Source organism: Aquarana catesbeiana, linkage group LG04 (assembly GCF_042186555.1).
Source record: "Aquarana catesbeiana isolate 2022-GZ linkage group LG04, ASM4218655v1, whole genome shotgun sequence".
Classification (NCBI taxonomy): Eukaryota; Metazoa; Chordata; class Amphibia; order Anura; family Ranidae; genus Aquarana; species Aquarana catesbeiana.
In genome coordinates, this window is record NC_133327.1 from 83518136 (window position 1) to 83541686 (window position 23551).

A 23551-nucleotide genomic window follows, 5' to 3' on the forward strand; every position below is an offset into this window, starting at 1 on the left:
GCTCTTGACGGGCAGTTTGGGGGGCCAAGCCAATACGGCCACTTTCCAGACCTGTGAGTGGTTCTTCAACAACCAAGTCCGGCCTCAGGCCCAACAGAAGTTATATATGTCAAAGAATGACGTCTCAAGAAATTATGCAGAATGCAGCAAGCCATGATCACATAATTAATCTTGTATTCTGCCAGATTGATTGCCGAGAGGAACAAATGGAACAGGCTGGCCAGAATCCCAAAGGCATTCTCCACAACTCTTCTTGCTCTGGCCAGCCTGTAATTAAATACCCTCCTCTCAGGGGTGAGTGTCCTTTGGGGGAACGGCTTATCAAGTGCTCGCCGAGAGCAAATGCTTCATCAGCGATGAAAACTGAGGGGAGTCCATCCACGTTCTGGTCATCAGGTGGCAATCCCAGGCCACCAGTCTGGAGACGCTGGCACAGCTCGGTCTGTGCAAAGACTCCTCCATCAGACATCCAGCCGTTCTTCCCCACATCCACAAACAGAAATTCCAATTGTGCCGAGACCACCGCCATCAAAACTACACTATGGAACCCCTTATAGTTGTAGAAATAAGACCCCGAATGGGGTGGTGGCACAATGTGGACATGCTTCCCAATCGATCGCCCCGACACAGCTGGAAAAGTCCCAATGGTCAGCGAACTGGGAGGCCACAGTCTGCCATTCCTGTGTGTTCGAAGGAAACTGTGGAGTCAAACAAGAAAAAAAAATATAAGTACTTTTAAACATAACTTGGATATCAGATTACATAAAAACATTCTTGAACAACAGCAGTCGAACATTCTTAATATTAATTATTTTTAGAAAAAAAAAATATAAACATAAGGCCCACTTATAAGATTACTCACCCCCTCTGATGGACCATTGATCAATTTGTATGTGGGGTTGGGGGTTCTAATTGGGGCCAAGAACACACCTGACAGTTGCTAACATTTGAGGGGGTGGGGGAGGGGTTCTAATTGGGGCCAAGAACACACCTGACAGTTGCTAACATTTGAGGGGGTGGCGGAGGGTAAAACAGTACAATGGAGCTGACAATATACATTGCTGAAGGGACTATAGGCTAGAGGTATAAATGGACCCAGGTTTGCATGGTGGGGAGGTTATTGAAGGTAAATATGCATGTAGGGCAAAAAATGATTAATGTAAAAAACAGGCATGCATGAAGATAAAAGGGACATTCACAGCATATTCGAAGCATGGTAATTAGGTAACAAGGACATTTAGACAATATATTAGCAAACATTAAATACATATCATGTAATGTTAAAGGAAAAACTGACCTTCATATAGTCCTTCTGCAGGACCTGAATAATAGCAGAACAGGTCTCTGGGATTATGATCCCCAGAGCCTGGGGGCAGATGCCTGTCGAGAACTTCAAGTCCTGAAGACTTCTCCCAGTTGCCAAATAACGTAAAGTGGCAACTAGCCTCTGCTCTGCAGTGATGGCTTGCCTCATGTAGGTATCCTGCCTGCTGATATAGAGGGTCAGCATAGCCAGCAGACATTCAAAAACGGGGTCCGTCATCCTGAGATAATTCCTGAAATCTTCAGGATTATTCTCACGGATCTCACAGAGCAAAGGCATGTGACAGAACTGGTCACGCTGGCGCAACCAATTCTTGGTCCATTAACTCCTCCTCGCCCTGTTCATGGACTGGACTCGGGTCAAAGTATTAACCCCAACACCAAGTCCCCATGCAGCACAAACTCGAGAACGAGTACATCGACACAACATGGCTTCAAAACAGTCGGCTGGTCAAACAAGAAAACTTAGAACAAACTCACTGAAGAACAGCAAGGCCTATGAAGAGCGACCTGAAAATCAGGAACGAGCGGACCAGAACGGCCTGCTAGTCAGGTTACGAACTGACCAACACGCACTGAAAAGCAGATACAAACCTCACAAGTACAAACTGAACCGCAGAAAACGATCGAAATAAGCTGAAGTGTGAAAAGCGCGAATCGTCTCTAACCAAACTTCTACTAACACGAGATAAACACGAGATTAGCAGAAGGAGCCCAAAGGGTGGCGTAGTGGGGCTTGAACTTCCTTTTTCTAGTCCCGTCGTACGTGCTGTACGTCACCGCGTTCAAAACCATTGGACTTTTGGAGTTATCGTGAGTGTCCAAGTCCGTCTGTTTTTAAGTCCGGCGCACCTACGCTACAAAGTCCGTCGAAAAGATCGCCGGACCAAGTATGCCGTAAAGTCCAATCGTGTGTATGCGGCATTAGACCTTAAAGTGGATGTAAACCCAATGTCATCCTTTCTAAACTACTGCCATAGGGGTTATCTATAAGGAGATACATGCCTCCTGCATGTATCTTTACCTGTCAAATGTCTCCCCTCTGTCTGTTATTAGACCCGAAAAACTGCATATTCTGTGGGTGGGTCTGTTGCCTGGAGCTTGGTGGGTGGAGTCGTGATGTCAGTAGACTCCCCGCCCACCTCTACACTCCCCTTGTCAATATGCATTTTCCCCTGTGTATTTCTAACACTGAACTTCTGCTGAACTTCTGCTATGATCTCTAACATCCAGTGAAAAGACAGGAAAGTAACCACATGACTTCAGCATGCCAAATCATGTTGAGGTGTGGAACAGCCAATCCTTGCAGAGCTGCTGAAGAAAGGAGTGGGGGAGGGAATTAAAAAATAATGCTTGTCTCTTAGGCTGTCACTCACAGCAAGGGGGAGTATTTGACAAAGTTTTTCTCAGTTTGTCAAGATTTTTCTCACTGAACAATAAAAGAGGATTGCTCAGAGATGGATTAACTCTGTGTAGCAAGACTGGGCTCAAATGATAGGAAATCTTATACTCTACAGTATGATATATATATAAAAAAAAATTCGGGTTTACATCCACTTTAAAGCGGACCTTCAGTCATTTTTTACACTTTCCATCTATTAAATCTTCTGCCCTTGTTGTTTTAACCTTGGATAGTAAAACATTTTTTTTCTGCAAGTAAATACCTTATACAGCCCACGTCCTCCTTCTTGTGTGGTCATTAGCCTAGGCTTATTACATCATGAACAGCTCTCTCTCTCTCACTCTCCTGAGAGTTTGCCAGGAAGGGAGGGGGGATGAGTCATAAGAGGGCCAATGAGAGTTGCACAGCTGGAGGTGTGCCTCTGTGTGTCTGTGTAAATCCAGGAAGTGAACAGGAAGCAGCTTCAGCTGCTCACAGTTAAAATGGATGCTGCCAGACTTAGTGGAGGGAGATTTCTGTAGCTTATTTGGCAAGTACAGAATCACAGTATATATTTAATAATATGCAAAGTGGTTGGAGGGAAGCTTCAGAATGGCAAAAATGTTTTTATTACAAATTATGTGAGCAGACTGCAATTACTTTTTAAGGATCGTTTAACAAGTAGTTGTGGGAAAAGAACATGTTTACTAAGCACCTCTAGATGAGGGAAGTTTGAGAGATGTACTGTATACTGAAAATTATTGGAGATTTTCCCCCCTTCTTTAAATCTTTTTAATTGTCTGAATAAAAATCATATTGAAAGATTTATATATGCTGTGTCACCCTCTGTACCGGTAAAGTCTGTCGCTTTACTTTATGCTTTTTTGTCAGCCACATACTCTATACAATGCACTGGACACATGATTGCATAACGCACTAAGCCAAAACAATGCCTCTATTCTTGTTACAGTGCATAGTACAGGCATATCGACATCTAATACCCAGGACTCTAAAGGTGAACTGACTTGTCCTAAATTTGCTGCTGTATGTAATACGTATGGTCCACTCATTCTTTGCCATTAAATACCCTTGCTTCTCCAATCCTGTCCATAGAACAAAAAATCTTATTTCTGAATGTCTCCAGAAGAATTAATTCTGACATTTGTGTTGTCCTACAACAGCCAATAATATCCTTCCTTTACAGTACAGAAGAATGAAAGAGAGAATCATTGCTAAAGGATCTTGAACTCGAGACTTGAACGACCCACCTCCTTTGTCCTAATAATTCTTCTTATAAAATGGGTCCTTCCTTTTCTTTGCCTTCTAGTCCGAAGGTTGACTTGTCAGCATGAATTACCAAATTATAATTCAACTGAACAACAAAAATGACCTGCATACCAGAGTGCTGCTTGGTCAAGAAACAATAGCTTGTCAAGTTGTTGAGCGGTTGAACTTGCCTCCTCCCTCTTCATTGCTGGCAGATCCTCATTAATGCCTGTGCAGCAGTTTATAATGAACGAAGGTCAACTGCATTAGGAAAGAAATATAAAAAGGTCACTGGAAGCATAGACCTATGTGCAGAGGAAATTTTCTTTTTTTTTTCCATTTTTTTAAATAGGTTACAATGATAATATGAGAGTGCAACAAGCTGATATTAATGGCCTAGTCTCATTATATACCACTGGGAGTTTTAAATCTCAACAATACTTTGGAATGACATAATGAAAAGTAAGAGGGAGAGGAGGATGTAGATTCTGTGCTTAGTTCTCCTAGGGATGAAGAAAGCAACCTTAATTAAAGTGTGTGTGTAGCACTAACTCACCTTGGAGTTGCTGGTTTAAAGCAGGCTGTTACCGTCACCTTGTTACCTGTAATTTCACCAACACCGGGTCTAGGGGTCTCCGTTGAGTTTACTACAAGGCAATGTAGGCACCAGTCACTTAAGTACATTTTCAATGCTTTAATGGGGATAACTGGAAGAAGTAGCAGGAAATAGGTAGAAGGAGAGTTGCAGGGGTGTTCAAATACCTTTTCTTGGCGTAGCGTCAAGGAATTTAAATCTTTAAGATGAATGTATCCTCAGCTTAGGATTAAATCTTTTGCCCGCCCGGATAGGTTTCTCTCACTTACCTAGCAGCCGGAACACAGCACGAACAAAAAGTCTCTGCCACAGACTTTGGTGGGACAAACTCATACTATCCTCTGCCACAGGATGTAGTAGTTTTCGATGAACAGCAAACACAGTACCAGAACCTTTAAGCCGACCCGGCAGTACTTGTGTGGTAGGGCAATCTAGGATGCGTCCTCCAATTGAGTCACCAGGCCCCTCTCCAGACCACGCTCCACATGGTCCCTTCCAAGACGGGTCCTCCCCTGGATTCTTCTCAATTGTCCGGCTTCTTCATGCAGGACAGACAGCACAGGACCATCCCAGCAGTAGCAGGCCCCAGACAGACTTCTGGGCAACGCTCAGCTGCAGCGGCGTAACCCTCCAAGCTGGAGGGCTATGAGATAGCACTCACTGACACATACCTCTAGGCCAAGAGGGCCACGAGGCGAAAAGCTCTCCGAAACATGGCGTCTGCCCCATAAATACCCTCTCCCGGAATGCAACTCGGAGGACCACCTCCGCCGAGTTATCTCCGGGACAGAAGAGCACTCATACACTTCAGCTTGTTGCTTTCCAACATTGACCCACGATGACAACAACACCCACAGGCACAATGTGGAACTGCACGCAACACAGCCAAGCTGGAACAGAGGCTAAACTAACCTTAGATTAAACTTGAACAATGTATAGCACAGATGAGCCATTAAATTTACCTATAAGCAGTAGATTAGAATTCTACCAACGCTACATGTGTATTGTCATTATTTTTTTTTTTAAGTTTTGGATAGCGTTGTAAAGGGTTAAAAACCCTATTTTTTTTCTTTTCTGTCTGTTTTGTTGGGAAAATGTCTCTTTACTTTCCATCCTGTAGATACAACAGGAAGGACAAGCACCCCATAGCAGCGGGTAGTTTAGCCAGTTCCTACGTTGGGCCTACTGTAAAGCTTTCAGCAAGGAATGTTAAAAACCTCTTCCATTGCTCTGGCTCACTTTTCTTTCCCTACGGGCCTTATCAGAAAACACACGCTTGTCACAATATTTTTACAGGGCCCTTGGGGGTTGCTTGGGGGATGCTACAAGGTGTGTGGTCCAAACAAAAAGCTCATCACCACCGCACAACTGGCCAGCCCTCCTTCCCCTGGCCACCACCAGTTTCTTAACTGAGCAAGTCCCCAGGTATAGGCCACCCTGCAACCACAGCAATAAAGAGATTCAGTCTATCTCCCGCTTAGACCTCTCTTTACTGAATGTAGATTTTTAGCAAAACAGTCCATTATTATAAAGGTTACATTTTGTTGTTTCTGGTCAATTTCAATTCTCTTGCCCACTAACAGAGTACTCTCTCGATAAAGTTCCCCAGCTTTCCTGATGGGACTGTAAGCAGGTGCTTCCAGGAGGTTCTAAGAGTTAACTGTTTTTCTTTTGCTGTGTTTATGTCCTCAAATTAATTAGGTCAACCAGGTGCAAAATGTACTATGTCCTTAGGTTGACCTGCTGATCTTATGGTGTCTGAGAAGGAAGGTCACCAGCCCAGGCAGGTCATACTATATAAAAATGACTCACTAAGTGCCCTGGGAGGTTGCTTGGCGAAAGACTTCCAAGTGTAGCTGATCACGGGTTGGAGGAAAAAAAATAATTTGATTCCTTCATCAATATAGTCAGTGTTGATGGGGAATCAGTCCCACGCAGCTATTGTGTTCTCCTGGTGGGGGGTGAAGGGTGGAGGAGGGGGAGCCCTGCCAGGAGAACACATTGATTATGGATAGCTGCTAAAGCCCCTAGCTTTAGGTTCCCAGGGTGTCTGGAACCTGTAGACCAGAGTTTCTCAACTAGGGTTCCTCCAGAAGTTGCTAGGGGTTCCTTGGGCAATGACTAAGTTCTGCCTGTGAGATAAGTTCCCACTGACACCATTGATCTTTTTAGCTATCTGTAGGGGGGGGGGATTCTTCCCAAGGACCACAAGTGTATGGAGCATTATTCCCAATGGCCATCACACTAATGTATCATGAGTTGGAGATATCGCTATTTTTAGCAGGTGTTCCCTGAGACCAGAAATATATTTGGAGGGTTCCTCTTGTGTTTGGAAAGGTTGAGAAAAGTTTACGGACTTATAGCTGCCAGTCATGGACTTTACTGCCTTCATGGATTACTGCCAAATCATGGACTCTAAAACCCTGTACACACATTAGGATTTTCCAACAACAAAACCGTGGATTTTTTTCCGACGGATGTTGGCTCAAACTTGTTTTGCATATATACGGTCACACAAATGTTGTCATAAATTCTGAACATCGAGAACATACGACAAGCCGAGAAAAATGAAGTTCAATAACCAATGCGGCTCTTCTGCTTGATTCCGAGCATGCGTGGAATTTTGAGCGTCGGAATTGTGTACACACGATGGGAATTTCTGACAACGGATTTTGTTGTCGGGAAAATTTGAGATCCAGATCTCAAATTTTGTTTGTCAGAAATTCCGAAGGAAAATATCCGATGGAGCCTACACACGCCTATTGCTACCTCTTGTGGACTTACTGCCTAAATTGACTCCTGCCTTGAAAGGATTGCTTTATGGACTTTGCCATATGCCTAAGATATGTAGTTCTGTAGTGCTATCTTGTTTTTGTTGTCTTGATACAGAAGGGTGAGTGAGCGTTTTCATCCTAGGACAGGAACTGTGTTACTGCCAGGATTACCAGGTGAAAATAAATTGAAAAAAGAAAACTAATACACTCACCATATCAAAATACCTAAAGCTGCAATTTTTTTTTTTTGGTTTTGGTTTTAGCTTCGCTTTCAATTTAAAAAAAAAGGTTCCAATCAATGCAACACAAAACAGCTTAAAGTGAATGGCTTTCTTTGCCCTGGCGTGTACTCAGACATTCATCTCAACACAATTCACCAACGCTGGGCATCATGCAGTAAGAGTGTTGTATGCCAGCATCTCCGTTTTGACGCTCAAGTGCCCTTAGTTGACTAAAAAGTAAACAGCTCTCCAGCATGTTACAATTATTAAACACATTTCAATAGGCAGAACTTAATAAAACTCAGCCCATTATAAATCATGCTCAAGTGTTGCTTACTACATTTGCTTAGAGCTCATGCTATGGAGTTTGAAAATGGAAAATACCTGGAAAATACCTGGCATCAATTTAGGGCTTTAAAACTATGAAGGCATTGAAGGCAAAACCTGAACAGCTGAAAGAATTATTTATGTGGAAGTTGCAGGGTCCTGGTATGCAGTGAGCTATATGTTACCAGCCACCATCCTAATTATGTACCTGTTTCACTCCGAGACTTGTAAAACATTCTAGCATGACGTCAGCTCTGTGCATTGAAAAAGACCTTCATTTTTTATTTTCTTACAATTTATTGCAGAATACTAGCTGCACTGTTTTCCACTGCATAGTTTTTCCAATGTGCTTTTTATATTTTCATGATACTTAGGTAAGGGATAACATTGCAACCAGATGCTTTTTACTAGGTTAGTTACCATTATCGGACACCTATTTGTTTATTTGATAGACAGTGTAAGAAGCTAAGTGCACTAATCCATATACAGTGCCTTGAAAATGTATGCATACCCCTTGAAATTTTCCACATTTTGTCATGTTACAACCAAAAACTTAAATGTATTTTATTGAGATTTTATGTGATAGACCAACACAAAGTGGCACATAATTGTGAAGTGGAAGGAAAATGATAAATGGTTTTCCAAATTATTTGCAAATAAATATGTGAAAAGTGTGACGTGCATTTGTATTCAGCCCCCCTGAGTCAATAGGAGAATTACCTTTGCTGAAATTACAGCTGCAAGTTTTTTTGGGGATGTCTCTACCAGCTTTGCACATCTAGAGAGTGACATTTTTGCCCATTCTTCTTTGCAAAATAGCCCAAGCTCTGCCAGATTTGATGGAGAGCGTCTTTGAATAGCAATTTTCAAGTCTTGCCACAGATTCTCAATGGGATTTAGGTCTGGAATTTGACTGGGCCATTCTAACATATGAATATGCTTTGATCTAAACCATTCCATTGTAGCCCTGGCTGTATTTTTAGGTTCGCTGTCCTGCTGAAAGGTGAACCTCTACACCAGCCTCAAGTCTTTTGCAGATTTTAACAGGTTTTCTTCTAAGAATGCTCTGTATTTGGCTCCACCCATCTTCCCATCAACTCTGACCAGCTTCCCTGTCCCTGCTGAAGAAAAGCATCCCCACAACATGATGCTGCCACCACCATGTTTCATGGTGGGGATGGTGTGTATAAGGGGGTGTGCAGTGTTAGTTTTCCACTACACATAGCGTTTTGGTTTAAGACCAACAAAGTTCAATTTTGGTCTCATCTGACCAGAGCACATTCTTCCACATGTTTGCTGTGTCCCCCACATGGCTTCTCCCAAACTGCAAACGGGACTTCTTATGGCTTTCTTTCAACAATGGCTTTCTTCTTGCCACTCTTCCATAAAGGCCAGATTTGTGGAGTGCACGACTAATAGTTGTCCTGTGGACAGATTCTCCCACCTGAGCTGTGGATCTCTTCAGCTCCACCTCTTGGCTTCTTCTCTGATTAATGCTCTCCTTGCCCGGCCTGTCAGTTTAGGTGGACGGCCATTTCTTGGTAGGTTTGCAGTTGTGCCATACTATTTTCATTTTCAGATGATGGATTGAACAGTGCCCTGTGCAATGTTTAAAGCTTGGAATATTTTTTTAACTCTGCTTTAAACTTCTCCACAGCTTTATCCCAGACCTGCCTAGTGTATTACTTTACCTTCATGATGCTGTTTGTTCACTAAGGTTCTCTAACAAACCTCTGGGGGCTTCACAGAACAATTGTATTTATTCTGAGATTAAATTACACACAGGTGGACTCGATTTACTAATTAGGTGACTTCTGAAGGCAATTGGTTCCACAATTTTTTAGTTAGGGGTATCAGAGTAAAGGGGACTGAATACAAATGCACGCCACACTTTTCACATATTTTTTTGTAAAAAATGTTGAAAACCATTTGTCGTCAGCATAGAGGTGGTATTGGAAGCCATGGGAGGTTATCAACTGGCCCAGGGAAGAGATATAGAGAGAGAATAGGAGGGGCTCAAGGCCAGAGCCTTGAGTGCCCCAACAGAAAGAGGAAGAGGAGCAGAGGAAATGGTGTTGTATGTGACACTGAAAGTGCACTGAGATAGGTAGGAGGAGAACCAGGAAAGAGCAAAATCACGGAGTGATAAAGCCTTTTTTATGTAATAGGTCTACAGAAGCTGTGATTGGACTGATGTTTAATATCGTTGTTTCACTAGAGAGCAGAGAAAGGCTCCTGCCATGACAGAAAGCTCTTTTATGACTGTTCACCCAAGTGAGAGATCTATTATGTAAGGCAGTCCTTACGCAGGACTTCAAGTGGACATTGATAGGCACATTTATTAAGATTGTAAATAGGAATACACACTATGGGTGACAGTAAAAAAATCAGACCAGTTAATGTTTTATTTTTCATTTTTCTGCCTGGTGGGCAGATACATGACTTGGATACATTAAAATGGTTGTAAACCCACTAAAAAAAAAAAAAAAAAAAACCTGCAAGACAAAGGCATAATGAGCTAGTATGCATAGCATATTAGCTCATTATCAAATACTCACCTTAGATCAAAGCCCCCGCAGAGGTCCCAGTACACAGTTCCGGGCGGCGACATCGCTCTCGGAGTTACTTCTGGGTATCGCGGGCTCCGGCGATGTGATTGGCCGGAGCCGCGATGACGGCAACAGCACACTAACTGAAGCAACGGCACGAACATGCCATTGCTTCAGTGCATATGTGCCGATGACATCGGCACATGCTGATACAGGGGATATCTCCTAAACCCGCACGGTTTAGGAGATATCCGGGGTAGCTACAGGTAAGCCTTATTATAGGCTTACCTGTAGTCAAAAGTGGATTGTAAGGGTTTACAACCACTTTAAGATCTCCTCTATCATAATTCCTGACTCTGTTCCTGTCCACCTAGGCTCGGGTGACCACATGTTCCCTGTTTCAGGGAATAGTCCCTGTGCCTGGTTAAAAGAATTTCTTTCCAGCTATAATAACAGTGTCCTGGCTAAGCCAACTGCAGGGCAATAAATCTTAACAACAATTCTGTGATTAGCATCCAGCAGAAAGAGGGAGGGGTTGAGGGTGTTTGTTCCCTGCTGTGTTCGGGGTTTTCTATGATGTCACATAGCAATATCACGTGGTCTACCCGTTCCCCCCTTTTTCAGCTTGTGTAGACTTTTTTTGCAGGAAGTAAGGATATGGATTATTTAGTGCTTTGCTCTTCTTTGTGACCCCCAATGCACAACTGGACCTGGAGCCAGTAAGTTAACACTACATTCAGGTACAGGGCCAAGACACGGGAGTGGTGCACATTATACACTTTTGACCCAGAGCAAAGAAGGTTTAGGTTTTTTTAAACCATACCCCTTTAAGGCTCTTCCACTGTTAGCACAATTTCATCACACCCAACATTTGGTGTAGTGTGTTTAACATGCTGCTATTATCCCTGCCCCACCTCCAATAAAAGTGGGCATGGGCAGTAGGGTGTCCCCAGATTTTATTTTGAAAATATGGTCACCTTATCCTAGACCTTTTAGGTGTTCCTGCCCAATTGTGTGTGCTCCAGCTCCTCCTGCTGCATTCTCAGTAATATAAAACAAAAAATCCAGAAGGGATGTAGGCAGAATACGTCATTATTCTAATTTATGTGTAGTGTGCCTTTATTAATTTGGCTGATGTGTACAGGATTAATGTTATATCAGGGCATGTTTTCCCTTGTGTGTGTTAGTCACTTCCTTTTTGGAGGCCATATATACAAGAGACGTGGACCTTGTGAGGGAGTCTGGTGTGGGACGCAAGCAAAGAGGACCAGCCTGATATGTATCCCAACCACAACACTACCTGCTTGGAGTTTGCATGTTCTCCCTGTGCCTGCGTGGGTTTCCTCCGGGTACTCCGGTTTCCTCCCACACTCCAAAGACATGCTGGTAGGTTAATTGGATCCTGTCTAAATTGTCCCTAGTATGTATGAATGTGAGTTAGGGACCTTAGATTGTAAGCCCCTTGAGGGTAGGGACTGATGTAAATGTACAATGTATATGTAAAAGTGCTGCGTAAATTGACGGCGCTATATAAGTACCTGAAATAAATAAATAAATAAATAAATATGTAGTCTTTCACCCCGGTAGCACCATCCTCAAATGGGGCCCAGTTTAGGCAATGTGGGAGTGGACTCTAATGTAAGGAGCTGTCTCTCTATGAGGTATGGGGAACATCACTGTTACATAGCACCTTCATTGCAACAGCACAGCCAAATCTTAGTGCAGCCATGTTCTCAGCACAGCAAGTTATTGTATGCATTGGATAACCATGTGAATTTTCAAGAATGTTTATCTCAACTGTAATGTGTTTGATCAGAGAAAAATCAGTTTGTGTCTAAGAAGAAGTTGTCTTCTCTTTATTCAGAACTGGAGAATAACATATAGAGTGTGGTAATATTTAATAATGGTTCAGAAGAATGGGAAAGTGAAGAGTTAAGCCATAAGTAACCTTCTAGGTTGAACAGGGAAACAAATGTGAACATTACAGATAACCTTTATGGTTATGAGGAGAGTGCAAATAAGGAAGGAACAGCCAGCTGACAGAGGAAGAGGTGACAGTGACAGGTGATGGTAACTCTGGTAGTGAGGGGGCAATTTTATACTTTCCGCACCTCCCTATAGTGGTATGGTCTCCATAATAGAGCCCACTGAGATACAGTATCCTCCCAGGCACCAGGCCTTGCAGAGTAAATTATGGTGGCATCTCTCTGGGCCTGTGGGTGGAACATGGTGAAAAGTGTTGAATGGTGAAGTAAAGTGAGATGTGCTTGGTGTCACTTTATGAAGCTTAGTACAAGAGCAAGTGTTCGAGTGTGCAAGAGTAATTTGGCCTCTGATCTGAAAGTGACACCCTTCTGTGAAAAAATTGTATGAAGAAAGAATTCATGACTAGTAACTCCATCAAGTACCTACAAAAGGCAGCATGTTAAAGAGGACCTCCCCAACAGGGAGAGTGGGAATGCTCAAAATGACCACAGCAGATGTGCAGACCTCATTATAGAAAAAGGTCAGGTGGTTTTTTAGTTTGTTAACCCTTTAAGCTCTGACAAGTCCAATAAACTGCCTGTTTTATGTATAATGCCTCTACATTGCAAAAGGTGAGAAAACCTTGAATTAGTCATAACATTTGTTCTAAACTGGCACTGCAAAGCATGATTGTTGATTAAAATGTGATAAATTCTGCCATCGGTAACAAAAAAAATTTAGAGCTGGACTATTATAAGAGATCCATAGGACAAGGTTAGGGCACATTTGTTGAGTGTCACAAAGAGCTGTGAGCTACTATCACAGCAGGTACCAGTGACTGATTTGAAGAAGGGTATTGTATTCAATGGATTGTATTCTACCAGACCTATAAAAATCAATATCTGTCATAGAAGTGTTTATTTATTGCACCACAGTACAGCGAATACACGGTATTCTTTGCAGACAAAAATTGGCAACTTTATATAGAAAAATAACATGTTTACACCATAAAGCATTCAAGTCACCATTGCTTGCAGGTAGCATATTATATAACACAGTGCGTAAAGGGAAATTATAATGATTTTTGGTAAATTGTATTTTACAATGTAAAGGGTTACATGTTTGCAAAATGTAATTTCTTATTTTTTAATATTATGCATAAAATCCACATTTTACAAATAAACAATACACAGTACTTCCATGATATTTAATTTGCAGAGCATGCTGGAATATTTCCAAGAAAGCCCACCACTAATGTTTCACTTGCTGACTTAGGCTGGCCATACACAGAGTACATTTCTTTCCTGCAAGGAAAGAAATTCACATGATTCCCCCATCAACACAGACAGTGTTGATGTGGGTACACCTCCCAGCGGGGGAAGCCTTTCTCTCTGGGAGAAGACATTGATTATTGCTAGCGGCTGTAGTAGCCGCTAGCGCTAATTGCAAGAGAATCCGGCAGGCTAGTTGTATCCAAGTTGATCTATCGATCAACTTGGTACATTCAGCCTGCCGATTAACAGTTCGAATCTCGGCAGTTCCTTCTGAAATGGCCAAGATTTAAATCGTATCATATATGGTTTTGCATATAATCAGTTTATTTAAACTACCAGTGATTTAATTTAAATTGAAATCCACCTTTCTTTTGCATGTAATTCAGAAGTTCTACACCCAGATATAGAAAGGCAACTGGCTTTTTCAAAGTGAGGCCAAGTGACCTGTAAAAAATCACCTAGTAAACGTATACCTCTTAATTGTCCCAATTTCCGCAGGACTCTCCGAATCCTGCGGAAGAATGTGAAGTAAATCCTTGCATCCTGCAGACCCACCCTATGTCCTTGCACCAGGTGCAAGAATGCATGCTGTAGCACCTGGTGCCAATATCACACTGGCCGCCTATTACTCAGGAAGCCACCCCCCCCATCAGCACTGATCTCAAATCAGAAGGGGGACAATGTGTGCAGGGGGGGGGGCAGTGTGTGCAGGAAGGGGGACAGTGTGTAAGGTTAAAGAGGAGGAGAGTGTGTGCAGGAGGGGGGGCTGTGTGTGCAGGAAGGGGGACAGTATGTGCAGGAAAGGGGACAATGTGTGCAGGAAGGGAGACAGTATGTGCAGGAAGGGGGACAATGTGTGCAGAAGGGGGGACAGTGTGTGCAGGAGGGAGGACAGTGTGTAGGGTTAAAGAGAAGGAGAGTGTGTGCAGGGGGGGCAGTGTGTGCAGGAAGGGGGGGGTGTAGGGTTAAAGAGGAGAGTGTGTGCAGGGGGGGCAGTGTGTGCAGGAGGGGGACAGTATGTGCAGGAAGGGGGACAATGTGTGCAGGAGGGGGGACAGTGTGTGCAGGAGGGGGGACAGTGTGTAGGGTTAAAGAGGAAGAGAGTGTGTGCAGGAGGGGGGGGGCAGTATGTGCAGGAGGGGGGACAGTGTATGTAGGAAGGGGGACAGTGTGTGCAGGAGGGGGGAAAGTGTGTGCAGGAAGGGGGGTAGTGAGTAGGGTTAAAGAGGAGGTGAGTGTGTGCAGGAGGGGGAGGCAGTGTGTGCAGGAGGGGGGACAGTGTATGCAGGAAGAGGGGCAGTGTGTAGGGTTAAAGTGGGGCAGTGTATGCAGGGGAAAATGAGGGCAGTGTGTAGAGAGGAAGGGACAGTGTGTGCAGGGGGTGCATTTAATTTGGGATACAGTGCCTTGCAAAAGTATTCACCCCCTTGGCTTTTTACCTACTTTGTAACATTACAGCCTTTAGTTCAATGTTTTTTTAATCTGAATTATATGTGATGGATCAGAACACAATAGTCTAAGTTGGTGAAGTAAAATTAGAAAAATATATACAAAAAACTATTTTTCAGAAAAAAAACAAAACTGATAATTGGCATGTGCGTATGTATTCACCCCTTTTGTAATGAAGCCCATAAAAAGCTCTGGTGCAACCAATTAACCTTCAGAAGTCTCATAATTAGTGAAATGATGTCCACCTGTGTGCAATCTAAGTATCACATGAGCTGTCAATGCATATACACACCTTTTTGAAAGGCCCCAGAGGCTGCAACACCTAAGCAAGAGGCACCACTAACCAAACACTGCCATGAAGACCAAGGAACTCTCCAAACAAGTAAGTGACAATGTTGTTGAGAAGTACAAGTCAGGGTTAGGTTATAAAAAAAATATCCAAATCTTTGATGATCCCTAGGAGCACCATGAAATCTATCATAAGCAAATGGAAAGAACATGGCACAACAGCAAACATGCCAAGAGACGGCCGCACACCAAAACTCACGGACTGGGCAAGGAGGGCATTAATCTGAGAGGCAGCACAGAGACCTAAGGTAACCCTAGAGGAGCTGCAGAGTTCCACAGCAGAGACTGGAGTATCTGTACATAGGATGACAATAAGCCATATGCGCCATAGAGTTGGGCTTTATGGCAGAGTGGCCAGAAGAAAGCTATTACTTTCAGCAAAAAACAAAATGGCACGTTTTGAGTTTGCGAAAAAGGCATGTGAGAGACTCCCAAAATGTATGCAGGAAGGTGCTCTGGTCTGGTGAGACTAAAATTGAACTTTTTGAACTCAAAGAAAAAGCTATGTCTGGCGCAACCCCAACACATCACATCACCCAAAGAACACCATCCCCACAGTGAAACATGGTGGTGGCAGCATCATGCTGTGGGGATGTTTTTCAACAGTCAGGACTGGGAAACTGGTCAGAGTTGAGGGAAAGATGGATGGTGCTAAATACAGGGATATTCTTGAGCAAAACCTGTACCACTCTGTGTGGGATTTGAGGCTAGGATGGAGCTTCACCTTCCAGCAGGACAATGACGCCAAACACACTGCTAAAGTAACACTTGAGTGGTTTAAGGGTAAACATGTAAATATGTTGGAATGGCCTAGTCAAAGTCCAGACCTCAATTCAATAGAAAATCTGTGGTCAGACTTAAAGATTGCTGTTCAGAAGCGTAAACCATCCAACTTGAAAGAGCTGGAGCAGTTTTGCAAGGAGGAATGGGCAAAAATCCCAGTGGTAAGATGTGGTAAGCACATAGAGACTTATCCAAAGCGTCTTGGAGCTGTGATAGCCGCAAAAGCTGGCTCTAAAAAGTATTGACTTTAGGGGGTGAATAGTTATGCACATTGACTTTTTCTGTTATTTTGTCCTATTGGTTGTTTGCTTCACAATAAAAAATAAAAAAAAATCTTCAAAGTTGTGGGCATGTTCTGTAAATTAAATGATGCAAATCCTCAAACAATCCATGTTAATTCCAGGTTGTGAGACAACAAAACCCGAAATTGCCAAGGGGGGTAAACCCTTTTGTGGAAATGTATTCCCTGATGGCGGTGGCCTCTTTCAACAGAATAATGCACCCTGCCATACTGCAAAAATGGTTCAAGAATGGTTTGAGGAACACAACAATGTGTTTGAGGTGTGGACTTTGCCTCAAAATTCTCCAGATCTCAATCCAATGATCATATGTGGTACTGTAAGTGCTGTAAAAACAAGTCCGATCCATGGAGGCCCCACCTCGCAACTTACAAGACTTGTTACTGACGGATTGGCGCCAGATACCACAGAATACATTCAGAGGTCTAGTGGCGCCCATGGCACAATAGGCCAGGGCTGTTTTGGTGGCTAAAGGGGGTATTAGGCGGGTCATCATAATGTTATGGCTTTTCTTTTTTTTTTTTTTAAGGATGTATTGTTGCTTTAAATTGTACATTTTATATCTGTTTTATGGGCCCCAGATGTTTAATTTTGATGTATCCTAATACTGCGTATTATTTTTCTATGCTGGTAAAGATAACTGCATAAAATAAATAAAACATTATATATATATTTATTTCTATTTAAAAAAAAAAAAAGAATACTAAAACTGGTCAGCAGAAAAAAAGATTCCTTTATACACCTCCACAACCAGATGTACAAAGCAGGCTTGGCTTATTTAAAGAAAGTTTAGTTTTTTATGTAAGGAGGAAAATCACCAGGTCCTTGGTTTCCGATATTCGGTAAGTCCTTTGAAAATATTTAACATCGCTGGTCACCAGAAGAAGAAGCTGAATACCAGATTTCTAATTGTGTCTCCACAGAAACTTTCCTCTAATTTCTCGTTGCTAACTCGCATTCTTTAGGTCCCTTGGCTCCAATCCCAACACTGCTCTGTTTCACAAAGAAAAGAATTTGCCTTTTTTCCCCCCTCAACATGCAAGGTCCTTTTTTATTTCAAAGTAAGCTACTTGAATGACTGACTATTCACAGTGTGCAGAATGAGGCCTCTCCAGCGCACTGCGCTATAGTGAATGCCGTGTGTGCTTATAAAGGCCGCTTGAAGGCAGCCCTCCACACACTGGCCGGGGCAGCGTACACAAGTCCCCCCGACCTATCCATCTGTATGCAAATCTCTGCAGACTAAGTAAACTTTCATAAAAAATGTTCTGCTCTCTCTTTTATGTGTGTTTAGCAATTATTGCAGCACATTGGCCCTTTGTGTCATATTATTGCGCTTTGTATGCAGAAGGGACTTCGTGGCACCTGCACTTCTAGGTGGCAGATGGCATATCTTGGCAGCATTGAGTCGGTTCTTCTTAACGCAAGCAAAACCACAAACCCGGCGTTTATTAATTCTTCGAATGAAAAAGGCATTAAGCGTAGATTACCAATAGCCTGGAAAGCAAAAGAAAGGGAAAAAAAGGAAGTAGAAATGTTATAAAAAGGATAGATCAAAAGACATGAAAAGATAAAGAGACAACAAGAGATGCAAAAGATAAAAAGGGCTGGGAAAAAAATAGGAAGCTAAGAAAAAAAGAGATTTTAAATAAGAAATAAGAAAGAAATAAAGGAAAAGAAATAAAGTGAGGAAGGAATATGTTAAGTCACACATAATTTCAACCAAGTCATTCAAATCACAAAAGCCCCCGCCCCCCCCAATGACTTGCAATGTCTGAGGCACCTAATGTAATGCAGTTTGTTTTTGCTCCATTCACCTCCACCAACTGGTTCTTCTACCCAAACAGTCCCACACTGCTGTAGCATTGCAGGCAAACCTCCTATGTGGCTGTCCCACCATGCCCCAGCTTGTCCTATTGTGCCTGGCACTACAAAAGCCCACTTTTTATCGTATAGACCCTGCCTTGAGCTGTCCCTGCCTTAGGTATCTAGACCCGCCTGGTTTAAATTTTGTGTTTACAGCAAGGCTGTTTATGGGTTTTATAGGTTTCTGCTAAGCCTAAGGACAAGCCCAAGGTTTCTGCTAAGCCCAAGGACATTGTTTGCTTCTGCCTACCACTGTTGAGTGTTTTGTAGTAGGAAGGGTGAGAAGATACAATTTATTGGGTTATGAATATTTATTCAGCCCCGGCTATTTACTAAGACCCCTTTCACACAGGGCGGATCCGTCTGAGCGGAGGTGGATCTCTTCACTGATCCCCACTGAGCAGGTGGATGACAGGTCCTGTCCGCTCTGCATAGGACAGAGCCTGCTCTCCTCTATGGGGCAGTCAGATGGAAACGGACTGCATGTTCGTTTCCAATCCGATTGTCATCTGATACGACCCGCTGAACAGATGGCAAACGTATCGTAATACGTGTGTTTTCAACTAATTTTGTCGGATCGGATGCCAGGCGGGTGTCAGCAGCATGCATGCAAGCATGCACCAATGGAAGAAACACTGGAGCAAAGGATAAAAGGTCCAAATCAATTTATTGGTTCAAACTAAAACAATCAGATCCCCCTCATCTTCATCAGGGCTTTAGTTAAAATAGGAGTCTTGAGTGGACTCAAAATAAGGTTGTGTGAATCTATGTAGGGAAGCTAATTTCTGAATCAGGAGAGTTGCTGGCCAGCGGTATCTGTGTAAGCAATCAAGATAAAATCAAGATAAGTTCTGTGTCAGTATTCAAAATATACTTAAAGACCCCTTTCACACCAAGGTGCTTCAAAAACGCCCTAAAGCGCCTTAGCGTTATTACCGCGTTTTTATCGCGTTTTACGGGCGCTAGCTGCAGGCGTTTTAACTGCTTTTTTCAAGCGTTATTGAAGCATGTGTTATTGATGCTATCTTTCTGCTTGCACGTTTATCCTTTGTGAGATCATGTAAAACAAGCAGTGTCTTATAAAGTAACAAGCAGTGTCTTGTTTTACTTCAAATCTTCATTTTTCTGGGATTAATTCTTTTTTTGGCACTTTAATTTAGTTTTTTTGGCACTTTGATGGTCTGTTTAATCATTCTGACCTTCCCACAAGTTCAGTCCTGTTGTTGTAGATGCTCTCTGAGATCATGTGAATTTTCTACAGCTCAGGGCGGATTATAGGCGCTATTCAGGCGTTTTTACAGCGTTTTCAATTCATTTCAATGGAGAGGGGTGTTTTTGAAGCACTTTTTTTCAACGCCAAAAAGCTGCTCCAAAGATGCTGATTGCAGGACTTTTCTCAACGCCCTGCCAGCGCAACGCCTCAGTGGGAAAGGGTCCATTGAGATGCATGGGGAGCATTTATGAGCGTTTTAATAGCGTTATTTTTAGCGCTAAAACGCTGCAAAAATGCCTTGGTGTGAAAGGGGTCAAAGTGTTACTAAACCCACGACCCTGCATTCACTATATCTGGTCTCCCACAGTACATGGAAATGCAATTATTTTAGTAACTATAAACTGCTAAATACCTTTTCTCATCAGCAGTATGTAGCCGTTTAATGACTTCTATCAGTTTCTGGTTAAAGCTTGGAGGAGGAGTTTTCATTCCACTCTGACTGTCCTATGAGGCTGCAGGACCTCTGACCCTCTGTCTGGACAGTGCTGATTGGCCCTGTGTTGATCACATACACTTTCCCAAGAAAACAAAAACTCTCTAGCAATACACACCAAACTGAGCATGTGCAGAGTGTCCCCAAGGCTCTAATTTATCAGGAGATGGATTGGGGACAGTGGAAGAAGGGGAGAATCAGAGAAGACAGGATCAAACAGCCTTTTATACAATACGGAGGATTAACCCCTTTGGGTCCACAATGAGTATACCAAGCATGCTTTACTGCATATACAGACTGATTTACTATTGTGGGTTTAGTAAAGATAGCAGTCCATCTGGGCCTAAAGTGTTCTTTGAGAACTTTATTGTATGGAGGGATTTTTTCTGCTGTTTTTGGGTATCCTATACCCCAACCCTCTCTCCTGAAAACAACTGAGCCAATTAACCTGCAAAAAGAATATTGCAGATACTGAGGTCTGTCTGTCTATCTATCACTGTTGGTGGTTATGTGAGTGTTTGGGTGCATCTACAGGGCAGCCCATCTGGACCTAAATAATTCTTTGAGAATTCTATTATATGGAGGGATTTTTGTTGATATTTTTGGTATTCTGTACCCCTGACCCTCTGTCCCATAGACAACTGAGGCAATAAACTTGCAAAAAGAATATTGAAGATACTAAAGTCTGTCTGTCTGTCTGTCTGTCTGTCTATCTGTTGACGTTGGTGGGTTATTTCATTTTTGGGTGCAGCTTTAGGGCAAGTCACCATTAGGCAGATTAGGAGAGCAGATCCTTCAAGAGAAACTACACTGCATCTGAGCACCATAAACCAAAATTTAATTCATTTTTAGTATTCTATGCTATATTTCGCTGAGAAATCACTTTGAACCCCCCCCCCGGCATTTCTGGCCATGGCCATTTTGAGTAAAGGTAGATGATTCATGTAACATTTACTTCCTGGAATTCATCTGCTTAGATGTGCAGGCCAGTGCTGTGTCTTGGCCTAGGCCGACTAGGCCTAGGGTGGCACTTTGCGGGGGGGTGGCAAAATCTTGGCTGTTCTCGGGCGGGGGGGCGGTCTCAGCTCCTCTCGGCTCGGGGGGGCTTGGCTGTGCTCAGGCGAGGGGACGGTCTCAGCTCCCCTCGGCTCGGGCGGGCTTGGCTGAGCTCAGGCGGGGGGCGGTCTCAGCTCCCCTCAGCTCGGACAGGCTCGGTTGTGCTCGGGCGGCCTCAGCTCCCCTTTGGCTTGGGTGGGCTCGGCTGTGCTTGGGTGGGGGGGCGGGCGGTCTCAGCTCCCCTCAGCTCGGGCAGGCTCGGAATGGCTGTGCCTGGGCGGGGGTGTGGTCTCAGCTTAGTTGGGCTCGAGCAGAGGGGCAGTCTCAGCTCCCCTCGACTAGGCTGTAGGACTTTTCATAGAACCTTTCAAGTGACGGAGGCACCCTTACCTAGGAAAGCAGGGGCAAGGCTATGGGTAACACTTCATTGAGAAAGGAAAGGAAAACTTTAACACATTGAGAAGTAGCACAGAAGACAATTTTCAGCCGTAAGAATAGCAAAAGAATTAGGATTTAATATCATTTTGCATATACAACAACCTTTCAACCTGTTCATAGAGACAATTTGAGCTTTAGCAATTTGAGCATCTCTTTATGTGTGAAGGAGGAGCTTCTTTGGCTAAATTATTTTGTTTAGGCAATGGGTCTGAAGATTTCCCATAGACAGGGGTGTATCTTCCGTGTGGCATTGGCCTTGGGCAGCATTTTTCAGGGGGGTGGTGCCTGTCCTTTCGGTGGTTGTACCAGGATAATACCTGCAGATGTAGGCATCACCTTGGTAGTATTTTTTAGAGCCGGCGGTTGGCTGTCTTGTAATAGCAATCGGAATGGCTTCCTATCCACTCGATTGCTATTACAAGCAGCAGGAGGGGACGCCCCCCCCTCCTGTAGCCTTCAGTGGCTCTCTCGGACTCTCCCGTCCCACCAGCTTTTATCAGCTGTTCGTAACAGTAAACCGGAAGTAATTACATCACTTTACTCTGAAACCATTGGTGCCAGTTTTTACACATCTAAAGTATTTAAAAACATAGATCTTGGTGTTTTGAATGCTTTTAAGTGTAGAGAAGGGTTTGGGGCTCTTATAGACCCCAGATCTATCCATAAAGAGTACCTGTCACATGTCTATTGCTGTCACCAGGATGTTTACATTCCTGGTGACAGCAATAAAAGTGATAAAAAAAATTAAAGCAACAGTGTAAAAATAAAAAAATGAATTCAAATAATAATAATAAAAAAAGAAAACTGAAAGTGCCCTCATCCTCCTGTGCAAAAGCGAACGCATGTGTTGGTCCTGCACGCACGCAAACACTGATCGTCCCACACATGTGAGGCATCACCGCAAAAATCAGATCATGGGCAGTAATTCTATATACGGCACTTGGACAAAGGATGTCTCAGGGTCTCATGTGGAAGTCGCAGCTGTTCACTGTGAACGGCTGCAGCTTCCCCATCAGACCCTGACACAAGAATGGTATACTGTGGCTGGGGTGGGACAAATTTAGATAAGGGGGGGGTGCCCGATTTTAGTCTTGCCTAGGGCAGCACATAACTAAAATACACCACTGGCAGGAGGGTGTGCTTATCTGAGAAAACCACTCTCCTCCTCCTGAAGACTCCTGGGATGTATGACATCATTTGCCTAGGCATGGGAACCAGAAAGTTACTTAAAGCGGGGTTCCACCCAAATTTTGAACAATATCTGTATGTATTCTCTTCCTTGCCTAGATGCTGACATGCCGTTTAAAAAAATTTAAATCGCCGTAATTACCTTTTATTTTTCTATTCTTCTTTGCACTTCCTGGTTCTCCTCCCGTGGGAGTAGGCATGTTTCTAGCCTCTCCCAGACTCCACACAGTCTCCTGGGAGCTAGTCTCAGGCTTCCCAGGATACCACTGAGCATGTGCGGGAACGAGCGGTGAATGCTGGGAGCACAGCATTCACCGCATCCAGGAAATAAATGCTTGTGGGCTTCAAATGCCCACAATGAAGATGGAAACCGCCTGCAGTGAATAATATAAGTTATTCTTTCCGACAAAATCTGACACAGGCGGACATATTACACACAATATGTGAGTATGTAATGCTGAGAAGAAAAGTTTGTGAATGAACTAAAAAAAAAAAATGATAGATAGGTGGACCCCCGCTTTAAGAAAAAAAAAGTTCAAATAAGTAAATATGATATACTTTCCTATCTTTTTACTAATGCTAGCAGCATGAGGGTTACAAATAGTCAATATTGATTGACAGAGTGAATTTCCCCTTTCAGTATTCATTGCTACATAATCAATCATAATCATAAATTGAATTTGTATAAAAGTCTCAGTTCCAGATGTAACAGTAATTTATCATAACAGCTGTTTATTCCAGCA